We start from the raw sequence: 11,227 nt of genomic DNA, 5'->3' as shown, positions 1-11,227 counted from the left end.
CCACAATGTCATCCTTGCTGCTCCTCTAATGCTGCTTGGCAAGCTGTGTTCATCCAGCTCTACATCTTGTTACCTTAAAGGAAGGTGAAGGGTTTTGAAAGAAAGAAGTAGGACCTGAGTCAGGATACAGCACCAGTGATGATCATTGAGTCATGAGATAGCTATGGGTGGAACAATGCTCAATCACACATTGCTGACTATGATTCTGATGTTGTGAGGAATCCCCAAAGGAAAGCAAGACCCTCCTTCCCTTCTGACTTCAAAGGGAGCCATCACTTTGGGGCTTGTTTCAGCAGAACATTGATGAAGCAGGTAGGTCATCTGCATTCCTGGCTGGGGAAAGCAGGTGAGATCAAGAAACATTTTGTAGAAGTGAGGAGGACTTTGCTTTTTAAAAAGAAAAATTATTTCTTGACAGTATTAACAAATCGATCCTTTTTGCATCATCTTCAATGGGAACTTGTAACAGGTTGGGGTGCAGTTTCACCTTTCTGTCGATTGGATTGTTACTTTTAGTGTGTTTCACATGCTTGTGCAGACAGAGCTGTCATTAATAATTGGAACTTGGTAAGCCAGAGCAGGAAAAAAAAATTCAATCCTTCAGCCTGCGCTGTCATTCAACGAGATCAAAGCTGATCTACCTCAATGCTATTTCCTGCACTTGCTTCATATAATGTGCCTTCTCTCTCATAGACTTTGGCCGTGGGTCAATACAGTTAAGAATAAATTGCCCTGATCACCATGTAGTGACACTCCTTGAGTGTGTTCTTTATGCAGACACTTAGTGTGGCTGGACAGTTAAATTCTTGCTATCACTCTTCCTTCCCATTGTCACAATGTGTTCGTTCAAGGGGTCTCTGCTGAGAAAGTGGCAGTTGGGCCAGGGGTGGGCGGTGACTGCAATCAGCACTGCACTCCTAAATTAAGTGGAAAGATGATTCTGATGAATGGCCATTGATTTGAAGAGTTAGTTCCATTTCCTTCTACATGGATGCTGCCTGAGCCTGTTGAATATTCCCAGCACCTTTCACTTTTACTGTGGGCAAAGACCAACTTGCTGCTCCTTGCTTGGGCCAGCGGGGTGGCTGTAATGCCATTTGGTGACCCTGTTGTGATGTGGGAGCAGAGGGAGTCCTTTTAGCCCTTAAATGTGCTCTTCCACAATGTTGAACACCTCTGTAGAACAAATCTCCTGCAACCTAATTTAAAATTGCACATTAAAGTTAAACATTTGGCCTTTCAGTTGCTATTGTTTAAGGAACAAAGTTTCTGCCACCCATTGTTTGGACAGGATCTCTTAACCTCAGGCACAATGGCCATTATAGAATTGCAGGCTTTGTGAAACACTGCGACTTTATCTGCTCTAAGGTCCCAGCTTGGACTCAGAATGTGCATCAGATGAGGATTCAGCGGTATCTGGCAGCTTCCAAGCACTCGTTGAAAGGGCAGTCCTATTTGGGAAGGAGTAAAGATGTTCTTCCTCATACAGTCATAGATTCATTACAGCACAGAAACAGACCCTTCGGTCCAACCAGTCCACGCTGACAATTTTTCCAAACCAAACCTGTCCTGTCTGCCTATATCCACCCAAAGTTTTCCTATCCATGAACTAATCTAAATGTCTTTTAAATGTTGGAACTATACCTGCATCCACCACTTTCTCTCGCAGCTCATTCCACACACAAACCACTCTTTGTGTAAAAGAGGTTACCACTCATGTCCTTTTTACATCTTCCTCCTCACACCTTTAAAATATACCCCACCCCACTAGTTTTGAACTTCCCCCCCCCTAGGGAAAAGACCTTGTCATTCACCGTATCTAAGCCTCCTTGTGATCATATAAACCTCAATGAGCTGACCTCTCAACTTCCTACACTCCACTTAAAAAAAAAAGTCTCAGCCTTTCCAGTCTAGTTTTAGAACTCAAGCCCTCCATGTCCGGCAACATCCTGTTGAATCTTTTCCAAACCCTGTCCAGTTTAATAATAGTCTACTTCTAACAGGGCAATCAGATCTGCACACAGTATTCCAGAAGAGACCTCACCAACGTCCTGTGCAATTTCAACATGACGTCCCAACCCATATACTCAAAGGTCTGAGCAATGACAGCAAGTGTAATAAACATCTTACCCACCTGCCTGTGACACAAATTTCAAAGATTTATGTACCTGAACCCCCAGGTCTCTCTGTTCGACAGCACTACCCCAGGGCCTACCATTAGTTGTACAAGCCCTGTCCTGGTTTATATTACCAAAATGCAATGCTTCACACTTATCCAATTGAACTCTATCTGTCCCTCCTCATCCCATTGATCCAATTGATCAAGATCTCTTTGTAATTTTAGACAACCTTCTTCACTGTCAACTATAACACCAAATTTGGTATCATCTGCAAACTTATTAACCATGCCTCCTATATTTTCATATAAATCATTTACGTAAATGACAAACAGAAGTGGACTCAGTACTGATCCCTGTGGAACTCCACTGGTTACAGGCCTCCAGTCTCAAAAACAACCCTCCACCATTACCCTCTCTGTTTCCTACCATCATGCCAATTTGGTATCCAGTTGGCTAGCTTATTCCTAAATCCCATGTGATCTAACTTTACTAATTAGTCTACCATGCAGAACCTTAGTAATGGCTTTGCCAAAGCACAAGTAAGCATCTACCACCATGCCCTCATCAATCGTTTTGGTTACTTCAAAAAACTTCAACTCATTAGCATTCCAACCACCTGCTGCCACTCTTTATGAGACACAATTTCCCCTGCACAAAATCATATTGACTATTCCTAATCAATCTTTGCCTCTCCAAATGCATGTGAATCTTAGCTTTCAGAATCATCTCCAACAGCTTACCCACCACTGACAACAGATTCACAGGTCTACTGTTTTCAGGCTTCTCCTTACAGCTTTTCTTAAAACATGGCACTATGGCACAACATTAGCCACCCTCCAGTACTTCACCCAGTTAGATGATACAAATATTTCTGCTAGGGGCTGTGCAATTTCCTCCCTGACTTCCCACAATGTGCTGGGAAACACTGGAGATTTATCTACCTTTACGTGACCTAAGACCTCCAGCATTTCCTGTCTTGTAATGTGAACTGATTTCTGAACATTTCTGTATGTGCTAAAAGAAGCTGGCATTTCTTTTATTGATAAACATAACAACGCTTCTAACACTTGCACAAACATCCGGTTATACTTGCTGGTAAAGCGCCTAATTTCACAATGTACATAAATATTAAATTTCAATTTAGAAATGCTGGGTAAAATAACTCGTGCTTGCTGAACTGAATGTGTACGTGGAATCATATGGTGCATTACTTGGTCCATGATTAGTGTTTAAACTGCAAATGTTGTTTTATCACTGTCGTGTTCTTTTAGCCTAAAAAAGCTGGTCTGACTTTGCTTCACGGCATATGATGGCTAGTTAATACAGTGTGCCTGAGATGAGTGACGACTTCAATTTTAGTTCAGTTGCTAACTCCATGTTTGCTTCATCAGAAATGGGAGGGGAGAATGCCATTGTCAACAGAGGCTAGTGTGCATATGAATTAATGAGTTACCATTATTTTTATTTAATTTTTAAGTTTTTATAGATTAATTTTAATATATTTCATTAGTATTTCAACCACCTGCTGCTACTCTTTTATTTTTAACATTGTATTCAGATGGAACATGTTAATTTTCCTAAGCCTTTGTACAGCTCTCAACTATTCAGCTTGTCTTTGCTTACTGGGACCTGGATCCTGATTGAGGGCTCAACATTCTTATTTTCAGTTGACCAATGTGATTCTTTATCTAACAAATGGATCTTTAATGAGCACTGGTAGAGACATATTATTCCCCCCGCCCACTAAATGTTCTTTCTGGTCTTTCTTACTGTGCAAATTCAGGGAATTTGGTGGGAGGAATTGTTAGTTTTATACATTTTAGGGTGGAGTTAGTTTAATGCTGTTTATCATTTCATTCAGGCACAGGATGTGCACATTGCAATGCTTTTTGTCGGTCTGTAATTGCCCTGAAGATTGTGGCAGTGAGTGTCTGCCTGAAAACAACTGAATTAGGATGTTTTAAAGGACAGATAAGAGTCTGCCGTGTTGCTGTTTGTCTGGAAGCAATGTCTGAGCACTAAGAGTGATTGAGCTTGAAGTTTGCCAAGTGAAGAGATATTTCTTGACGTTTTGAGCCTATTCCATTGCTAAAATACAAGTGCCAAAATGGTACCTGGTACTGAAGATGTTTACAGGACTATTGGTCACAATGTGATGGAGATTTGCCAATTTCTCAGATGTAATGGGATTATGACCCCCCACCCCCACACCCTTGTGAATCAACACAATGGTTTGCTTCACAATTTGAAATGGAGTTGATTCTTTCAGTTTGTATTAGCTATAGTGCAATTTATATATGAAGATTAAAATTCAAAATATTCTTCCTGCTCCTCAATGTGTTGGGTTGGACACTGTTTCGCTCTGGTGTGTTAGTGTGGCCTACTTTAAATGTATAACATTTTGCAAAAATAATAAATTAATACCTGAAACATCAGGTGTTTTTGGTGACTACCTCATTGTTTTGCATTTTTATAAGAGTTACAGAAGACTGCAGCACAGAAAAAGGCCCTTCAGTCCATCAAGCCTGCACCAATCAGAATCAACTACCTAACTATTCTAATTTCATTTCCAGCACTTGGCCCATTGCCTTGTATGCCTTGGTTTCACAAGTATACATCTAAATATGAATGTTATGAGGGCTTCTGCCTCAAACGCCCTTAGGGGTAATGAGTTCCAAATTCCCGCTGTCCTATGGATGAAAGAAATGTTCCCTGTATCCCCTCTAAACCTCTTGCCCCTTACCTTAAATCTATGACTTAATCTGTAATCCTGGTCAATGATCCCTCCATGCAGCAGAAAAGTCCCTTGCTGCCTAATCGATGCTACTCATAACTTTATGCATCTCAATCATGTGCCCTTTCAGTCTTCTCTGCTCCAAGGAAAACAACTTTAGTGCTTTTTCCCCTCTCATTCTGTTCTTCCTGTTAACACGACATCACTGTTCAATGGCCAGCCCTCTGCTAATGTTACTCTTGGACAAGTTGCTCAAGGGAGTGTACAATGTGATTGGGTGAACCTCAATTTGAGCATTTCCCTCCAGATGGTGAGGCTGTAGTTGGGGCTCGCTGTGGTTGGGACTCACTGCGTAGGAATTTCTAAGCACTGTCAGACACCTTGTGACAGATACACACACATTTGTCATACGTTACAATGTGTATCTATCTTAGTTAAGTTTATGGAATGATTTGACATTTCTAGGTGTAAAATATCTTGGGTCACTTATCTAATGATTAGTCATTTGATCCTATGGGCAACTAGAACATTTTTAATTGGTTTCTTATATTTTTCTTTCTCCATAATACAATGAGTTCAGCAGGTTCTGGTCACCCAAGAGATCTTGAGTTTTGAAAAACAATGATGTAGGTTCAACAAGATATTTGGCTGTGATGACATTAGACTTCAACTTCAGTTCAATCTTTCCTTCCTGTGCGCAGTTCTGGGAGGAAACTGAGTGCAAGGGCCCTGAATGATATTGGCAGGCTTTGCCCAAGTCAGGGTATGGACACCAGTTATACATGTAGTTGGCCATGACTGCTGCAATTTGTCTAGGCTCCCACCTCGAAACTCAGGCATACTATTGAAGATTTTTTACGGAGGCACCATCCAGAATGAGCCAATGTCTACAATTCAGCAGTGGGCTAATGATGAAGAAATTTTAAATGTTGAGTTGGTCGGTTTTAGAGAATTGTGACTTCTCCTTCGGGGCACAGTGGTTTGGTGAGCTACTATTTGAATCATTAAAGTCAAGACATAAATTCATTTCCTTAACCATGTTTCTGACAGTTGCAAACTTGTGCAGTTTTCAAGGAAGTGTTCACAGAGACATGCATCAATCTGACTGGTGCAGTACGGGGAGAAACTCCATAATTAGTAAACCTCTAAACAAAAGATGGTTGCCATCTTAAAACTGTTCTATCAGTCTCAAATAAGAAAGGGATGTTACCATAGTCTTAGAGGACTGCTCACTCATTAGAGAGAGGCGACTGGCGGTGGTCTAACCTGACGGTCATCACACATCAAGCAAGGAGAAGAGGTAGAGAAGGAGGGATCTTCATGACAACCTTAGTTGGGAATGGAACTCCTTTTGGCCTCATTCTGCATCACAGCCCGGCCATTCAGCTAACTGATCAAACCGACCCAACAGAATGTGTTACACAGAAATGGATAACTTGACTTAGATAGTCCATGCTGGTGTTTACGATGTACACAATCCTCTACCCACCCCACCTTTTCAGTCTAGCAGTATATACTTCTATTCCTTGGGAACTAGGTTTGAGACTGGATATGGACTTGATGGAATTACTAGCCTCCTCTCTCCTGTAAACTGTCTTCAATTCTTTCTATGTCATGTTTGTTCAGCTTCTCTTTAACAGTATCCAAGCAAGTTCCACATTTGAATCACTCTTTGGGTAAAGAGGTTTCTTTTTAATTTCTAACTGAACGTTATCAATGACTAACGTGTGTTTGTGGTCCCTATTTATGATCTCCCTGCAAGCAGAAGCTTTCTCTATGTCTACCTTGCTTCCTAATTTCAGCATTTATCAGGCCTCCCTCTTAGCATTCTCTTTTCTGGAAAAAGAGCTCCAGTCTGTTCGATTGTTCACAATAGGTCAATGCGCAGTGATCATTAATCACATTCTGGGTCTGTAATATTATTGGCGTCTTTCTAAGGCATTGGACATGCAGCAAGCCAAGTCCATTGTGAATGGACTAGCTTTGCATTGTGTATTTTTGTTGATGGCTGAAGAGACCAATTCATGAAAGGCAGGTTCTTCCACAAGTGCTGAATACAAAGTGATTATCCTGTGTCTTTGTGAGTTTGTTGTTTTCAGTGTTAGCATCTGTTACCAAGCTACTTTAGGCACTAATTATCAGGGTAGTGAGCACAGGCCCACAGGGGATGTCGCCGTGTTCCTCTGTCGTTAGGTGGTGTCTTCTAGATACAAGAATCCAAGCCGTCGTGTCACAATCGCTAGCATCTTTGATCATCCAGCTGATTGGCTGGCTTTGGCTACCTTACTATCCAAAAAAAATCTTTCAGGCATTTGATTGTTTCCAGTCCACAAACATGCTCAAGCCTGGAAGGTTTTCCTCTGCTTGCCAAATGCCAACATATTTGGGTTTGTAATGTAGGCAGTGAGTAACTGAGCAATACAAATCGGGAAGTTTCTGTTACCATTTCTGGCTTTTATTTGCCAATCCCCGATCTCTGCAAATTCTCTTCCTAAGTTTTTCTGTCTCTTTGTTTCTCTACTTTACAACAATCCTTCAAACCTAACTCTTTAACTGGGCTTTCAGTCACCTGTAGCAAAGTGCCAAATTTTGTTCAGTAGTGATATTTTTTATTTTGTTAATGGGACGTTGGCATCACTGGTTAAGCCAGCATTTATTGCCCAAAGCACAGGTAAGAGTCAACCACATTGTTGTGGATCTGGCATCACATGTAGGCCAGACCAGGTAAGGACAGCAGATTTCCTTCCCTAAAGGACATTAGTGAACCAGATGGATTTTCTTGACAATCAAGATAGGTTTTATGGTCATCATTAGACACTTAATTCCACCTTTTTATTGAATTCAAATTTCACCATATACTGTGGTGGGATTCAAACCCAGAACCCAGGACATTACCCCGGTCTCTGAATTGATAGTCACCGATAATTCCACAGGCCAATGTCTCCCCATGATCCTGTGAAATGAACTTGCTTTGCTGCAGTAAAATGGCATATAAATGTAAGTTGTTGTTGTCCTTGATGTTTATTCCGGTGGAAAGACAAACCTGATCTTTGTTCAAAAGTTGCAACCTTAAATAATTTATTTCCAAATAATCTTGTTGAGAAAATCAGTCTGCAATATTGTATTTGCTCCCCATGGGTCAGTGATGTATTCCCTATTTTTCCTGCTGACTTCATTATGGAATGGTTCCCAGTACAAGTACTCCCTGGTGAGGAAATGTTACTGGAAGCACTTGATTCTAACCTTCTGCTTGGAATTATGGAACCCACCTGGGGCCACTTTGCCGGGAACAGTGTGTGTCCTTATCTAACATTCTGGCCATGCTCTCCTTTGAGAAGCTCCTAGGAGGAATTATAGAATTTCTGTTTCAAAATGAAAACAAAAACCTATTTACAATCTATTACTTGGTTCCCAGGAAGATATGAATGCAGAAACATCACCTGACTTTTGTCCTGCACCATACTTTTTTCCTGATCTCATTTCTGTGGAAAATGATTGATTAGTTCCACAAGGAATAATGACCTTTGAGGTTCCACCAACTATTCACGTCATGTGAGTTTTGACAGTTGATCCAATCCTGGCCACAGGATAGTTAGTAACTGGGGAGTAATTCTTTCTGTGTTTAAATAAACCTTTCTGGTGTTTGTTGTCCAGATCCCCATGTGAGGTTCACCCCAACTAAGCTGCCTGATCCGGAGAATATTATCCCAGCATTCCACAATTTCAGCAAAGGAGGGAGTCAGGAGAAACTAAGTGTTGTGATGAACACACCAACTAGTTGATCTGCATAGATGTCAGCTAGCTTAGTTGGTCAGATGGCCGATTTGCAGTACAGAGTGATGTCCACACTGGCTGAGGTCACCCTGAAGGATTCTCCTTCTCAACCTCTCCCTTTGTCTGAGGTGTGGTGACCGTCAGTTAGAGCACCACGTCATCTCTTTGAAGAGAGAGCAGATCTACTGCCTGGTAAGTCTATGATGTCTTTACTTTGTCTGCAGAGTGATTTTTTTTTACTCCTGATGATGGCCGTGATCATTAATGTTCTCTTTTCACTGCAGATTTTTGGAAATATGTTTATTTGAAGAAAAAGGATTTGCATTTATATAGCATTTTTTGTGACTTTGGGGTCCTGATAAGAACTTCAGAAATGTAGTTACTGTTGCAATTGTTTTTCAGGAAAGCACCAGCCAATATTTGCATAGCAAACTCCGACAATGCGATGATAACCATCTAACGTTTTTTAACAATGTTGACTGAGGTAAAGGCTGGCCATGACTCTGGTCATGATTGCATAGTATTCTTCGAATAATGCCTTGTGATCTTTTAGCACCTCAAAATATTGATCAGTCCGGTTTAATGTCTTGTTTGAATGACAGCACCCCCAACAGTACATCACTCCGTCAGTATTATACCCAGAATGTCAGCTCAGACTATTGCATGGTCAAATTTTTAGGCTGAGACTTGAACTGATGAACTTCTAATTTATTTGGCTACAGCTGACCTCCCCAAAGAAACCCCAGATTTGTGAAAAAACAAACGTCATTTCTGAAATCACACTGGCCGTTTTTATGGTATCTGTGCTCTTCAGATGAATGACATGTGTATCCCATAATGTCATCGTGACCATTTCCCACAGCTGATGATAATGGCTGAGTCGACGTTTCCTTCATTGTATCAGTGACTACGCTTGAAAAATACCCCACTAGCAGGAAAAGCTTCTGGGACAACCTGAAGTCATGTGATGCTCATTCTAAATTTTGGACCCCATACCTCAGGAAGGACATACTAGCCCTGGAGCGTGTCCAGCGGAGATTCACATGATGATCCCTGGAATGGTAGGTTTGACGTATGATGAACGGCTAAGGATCCTGGGATTATACTCATTAGAGTTTAGAAGGTTGAGGGGAGATCTAATAGAAACTTACAAGATAATGTATGGTTTAGAAGGGGTGGATGCTAGGAAGTTGTTTCCGTTAGGCGGAGAGACTAGGACCCATGGGTACAGTCTTAAAATTAGAGGGGGTAAATTTAAAACTGAAATGAGATGACATTTCTTCAGCCAGAGAATGGTGGGCTTGTGGAATTCATTGCCATGGAATGTAGTGGAGGCTGGGACGTTGGATGCCTTCAAGGCAGAGATCGACAAATTCTCGATCTCAGAAGGAATCAAGGGCTACGGGGACAGCACAGGGAAGTGGTGTTGAAATGCCTATCAGCCATGATTTAAATGGCGGAGTGGATATATGGGCCGAATGGCCTTACTTCCACTCCTATGTCTTATGGTCTTAAGTGCAAGTTCTTTCTTAAAGAAACATTTGAGAGTTCAGTGCAGTCATACAGGATACTTTCCGGGCTTCAGGTGCAGGTTTTGTGTTTATGAAGCACCTTAAATATAAACCAAAACTATCTCTTTATTCCCTTCCCTCCTGATTTCTACATACTTTCCATCTGGTGCCTTGTAGCAATGAATTCTTCTGAGTTTCCTAATAACACATGCTTTATTCCTGTCCACATATGTTATAGATTCCCAGGATAATTTAACTGGATTTGAAATTTGGAATTAATTTAACACACCTGACATTTCCGGAGACTCTGAATATTTCAAAACAATTTATTCCTCAAAGGACTGATTCAGTCTTTACTCCATCTGCATTTTCATAGCTGATTGCTTCTCGTTGTTTGATCGAGGCCCAACCTTCCTGTGGCCCCTTGTACATTTTACTTATACTTCATTTTAATTCATTAAGATTGAATTAATTTAAAATCATTGTCAAACAAAAACTAGGGGGCAGATCTGGAGAAATCATCATCTTCTGAAAGTTGTCAGGATCTGTACCTGAACCAGTAGTGTAAGATGATTCCATAAACAATCTTCAAAAGGCGTTGGACAGATGCTTGAGGATGAAGAACTTGTCGGGTGCCATTCTAGAAACCATATGTGATTGCTCTACCAAAAACATAGCACGAGCAAAATGGTCACCTCTAATGCTGAGTTTCCTGGACTCTCCGAATCTGTGAATTACAGTTCTCAAGAACTGTTTCTTGGTACCATTTCTTTTTTATTATTGTTTCAGAATCTGTAGGCATCACCAGTTAGGTCAACATCTATTGTCTAACCCTAAACTGCTCTTCAAGGGTATTTAGAGATAAGCAATACTTTTTCCTGGAAATTTGTACTCGAGAATCTGTATCAAGGTACCTTGGTATCTCAGACGGCACCATAAGTGATGACTTGTAAACTTTTCACATGAGTACGTGTAATAAAACTAATTCAGTTCAATAAATTCTGGTAAGCCAATTACACCCACATCACATGGAAAAGTTATATTAAAAAATGTTTGGCTGTTTCTTTGCACTATGGTGCCAGCAATTG

This window comes from Stegostoma tigrinum, chromosome 35 (assembly GCF_030684315.1).
Source record: "Stegostoma tigrinum isolate sSteTig4 chromosome 35, sSteTig4.hap1, whole genome shotgun sequence".
NCBI lineage: Eukaryota > Metazoa > Chordata > Chondrichthyes > Orectolobiformes > Stegostomatidae > Stegostoma > Stegostoma tigrinum.
Note: the sequence above shows the minus strand (reverse complement) of the source record.